Raw genomic sequence first — 3,798 nt, 5'->3', positions numbered from 1 at the left:
AACCGGGGAAGTTGGCGCTAGCGTTGCCGAGGCGTGCACACACCGTTGTCGGGTTCCTGGAGGGCAAGGCGACGCTGACGTTTGGCCTCAACATCGCGCTCCCCCAACTCGGGGCCCGCGGCTCTTCGCTGGCGTTTCACCTGGGCTGCGGAAGCCCTTAAGCTAGAATCGGTACGTCGACGACGAGCCCTTTTTCTAGAGCGTGACCGTGGCGGCATTGCTTAAGCGCGTTAGGACACTCATGAATGAATCGTGCCCCCTTAATCAATGGCTCATACTCCCGTATACGCGGCCTGCGGAAGAAACGCTGGGGAAGAAGATGACGACGCTCGAGCCAATGCTGCTGATGATAGCTTTTTCTACACATGGGCATGATCCTAGGGAACCTAGCCCTTAAGAGCTTCGCTGTAAAAAATTCGGTACCATTCCACTCTGTGATAGATGGATAGATAGATAGATAGACAGATGGATAGACAAACTTTATTAGAAAAATAATCAGAGTTTCGTGTTGCCCCGAAGGGGCATCGCTATATAATGGTCGGGGCCCCTAGTCCAGGGCTCCGCTGGCTCTTGCCATCTTTTCTGCTCTCTGGATCAGCTTGAGCTGGTCGTCGAGGGCCGAGCTGGACAGCAGTGCCTCCCATTGTTCTCTTGTGGTGTTCGTGTCGTGGTGTTCTATGTTGTGTAGTGAAGGTGGATGACCAGCGAAGGTGTGTATGTGGTGATTGACCGTTGCTCCAGTGAAACCTTCCAAGTTTGTGGGATCGGGGCCTCATGGACGGTTCGCATTTCTTTTTGCCTCGCGGTGCTGGCAGGCAGCACGCGTACGCTTGGCGTTCCTGGCCAGCTCATCGTCGGTGGTCTCCTCCCGTGGCCGTCGTGCCCATTCCCTTTTCTGTTCACGCTGTTGTTCTTCAGACCGTACAACACGCGGCCTACCCATTTCACAGTCAGAGCAGAACTGAGGAAATGAGCCTACATAGAGCACGACGTCAGGAGACAGAACGACACTCAGATTGGTAGGCACTAGTTTGAATACGGGGGACGGCATACACGTGCATGGTGCGATCGTAGACATGGCCGACGCGGGTCAAAGTTTAGCATCTGTTCTTATCAGCTGAATATCTGATACGGGATGTATTTGGACCCAAGATATTCAACTTAATTTTGTAATTTGGTGGAGTGCTTGAAGCCTGCTTTACCTCAGCCGCGGGTAGGCCCGATATTGCACTATCTTGGGGATCGGCGCACGATTTTTGGTGTACGGACATTGATCCGCTGGAAACTAGCCATATACAGCTTCGCTGTTATACAAACCCGCGGAAAGTGTGTCTGGCCTATTTTGACGCCTTGCGACAAAATACCCGTCGAAAATGGCGCCTTTCGCGCTCCTCCAGCTGTGCTTGCAACACAGCGTTTGGCTGTTTCTTGCCGCTTTGTTTTATGTACACGTGACATGCATTCATGAACAACGAAACAGAAAGTGCGTGAAGCCGCGAATCAAGACCTTCGGTGACAAACGCATGACAATGGCCACCTAAGTCAGGATCAAGCGATGGCACGTTCCAGTCTAATCAGAGGTCGAAGCGGTAAGTGAAGTTTAAGACCGTTTTGCGCGTAAAGCAAGTCCGAAACGACCTCAAGGTAAATGCACTTCTGAGTGTCATTGGCCCTAACCCGTCCACCTTAATTGTTGACATCGGTTGCAGCAGCTAAACCGTAGCAACAGGCTCACGCCCACAATAATAATTGAAGACTGACATAAAACAAATTGGTTAATAAATTGTATCATGTAGCTGAGTTGCGAAGGCTGGCTTCTTCTCAGAAGAAGAAATAAACTTTATTTGTGGAATGACTGTTAGGTCGGCCTGAATAAAATTTCTGTAGAATTACGGCTCTGCTCTGAGGGAAGCTATTTCAAAGAAAAAGTGTACTGCGGAACAGGCACTTGGGCAACTATAGCGTCGACTCTAGGAATAGTAGAGGTGATATATGTTGGTTATGTTCATGGAAAGAAATCGCTTGCTAATAATGCATACCTAGTGCAGAAATGTCACCGGTGGCGGACATGGGAAAGCCCGCAGTGGAAACAAGAAATAAGTAAACATTCTATCGATCCTAATCTTGTGCGTCGAGTAGAAGTATTAGGTGTATTGAGGCCCATGATCCAATGAGATCCAGGCTTACCTGGATTTGAAGAGAAAGAGGAAAGCTTTCACGGAAAACGAGGCCATATTTAGGTGAAGGTTTGTCACAAAAAGGGGAAAAAAAGACTAGTATTACCCAACATAAATATTGAGAACAGGAGTTTGAGAATAACATATAGGCAATAAATTAAAATAATTTAATAGGCTGTAGTTGAAGTCAGGTTTGAAGCTCTAGCACCAAGACAGGAAACAGGGAAGTCGTCCCCAGACTCAAAGAACCTAGCAAAGGCCATACAGAGCGCGAGTGCCTGCGGTCATAGATCACGTCAGGTCGGTTAAACTGTCAAAATCGTTGAACAGGAGGAAAATTAATGTAACATTCTGAATTGTAATATAGGAGAGAGAACAAAACATTTATTATTGAAAATTAATAGCCGTTTTGTGGTCGGACCTCCTAGTCCGGAAGACCATTGGCTTTTGCCGCCATCCGGGCTCGGTTGACCAGGGCTTGTTGCTGTTGTTGTTATAGTTGTAATATAGGAATATAGAGGAATATAGGGCTTGGGCCGTTGACAAGAAGAAGATGTATGCACTCAAAGATAGGCAGGGTAATGTCATCGGCAATTTCAAGGATATAATACAGACATGAATAGAATATAGTTTCAGAGAAGACATGCACGTCCCTAGCATTACTAACAGTGAGGTTGGAAAGGCCTCGCATGTTATGTCCAGGGGCGTAGCTGGGTTAAGAGGGCAGATATATTGTGGTCGAAAAGTTCGCCACCCTTTATATGCCATACGAGCGCAGCGCAGAAGTCTCTCTCTTGTTTTCTTCAGGTGAGCAGGTTTGCTGACGATTGTGACACGAAACTTTTCTTTTTGGTCGGCATAGCATCTTCTTGCTTAGACAAGAATTGTGCAGTGAGGTATTCGAACTTTCCCTAATGATTACACATGTATGGTGTTACCCAATACATTTAAGCTCGTGTTTTTCTTAACCGGTAAATTATTTTAGAATCGGTGCACTAACATATATAAATCCAACTTTACGCGTATGCCTTTCTACAGATTTTATTTCAAACGAGTGTAAACTTCGTGCAACTTGAAATTCGTCCTGGCCCTCTTTGACCTTAGATGCCCTTGCGCCATTAAAATCTGACGGGCGGCTAGGGCCCTCTCGCAGTTTGCGAATTTAGTGCATACGCGATCGCGTTCGCACGTCGTCTGTTACTGTCTGCTGTAGGACCGTATGTCAATGTGCATGATACCGGGTATTACGCCATTTCCAGATGTCATGCGGCAGTGACGATAGGAGAAGATGTGCGAGCGCAATTAGTTAATGCGCGAGCTAAACAGACAAAACTATCCGAAAGTGCGCAACCTGCTCATCAGAGCTCGCTGCTTGCGCCGAACAACACGGGCTATGGTGTTGCATTCATGTTTTGTCAGGCGTACCCAACCCTTTTACTCGCGCCGCTGAAAACGCTTTACCGCAGTTCGTTTGTGTAGAGTCTTGATAATTTAGGCACTGCTGCTGCGTTGCGCCTGTTGGCAGTGCCATAATAAATCATATATAGTAGTCCCGACAACTGCCTGTCTCTTAAGCTTCTAGTTATTCACAATATAGTTAGTTTTCAGATTTATTTCTACC

At 47.1% G+C, this 3,798-nt stretch overlaps 1 pseudogene; it reads left to right on the top strand.

The window, feature by feature from the left end:
* Positions 1 to 1,076: 1,076 nt before the first annotated feature.
* On the top strand, positions 1,077 to 1,256 carry LOC119446908 (U2 spliceosomal RNA; annotated as a pseudogene).
* The last annotated feature ends 2,542 nt before the right edge of the window (positions 1,257 to 3,798 follow it).

Source organism: Dermacentor silvarum, chromosome 3 (genome assembly GCF_013339745.2).
Source record: "Dermacentor silvarum isolate Dsil-2018 chromosome 3, BIME_Dsil_1.4, whole genome shotgun sequence".
Taxonomy (NCBI): domain Eukaryota; kingdom Metazoa; phylum Arthropoda; class Arachnida; order Ixodida; family Ixodidae; genus Dermacentor; species Dermacentor silvarum.
Note: the sequence above shows the minus strand (reverse complement) of the source record. Positions and strands in the feature narration are given on the sequence as shown.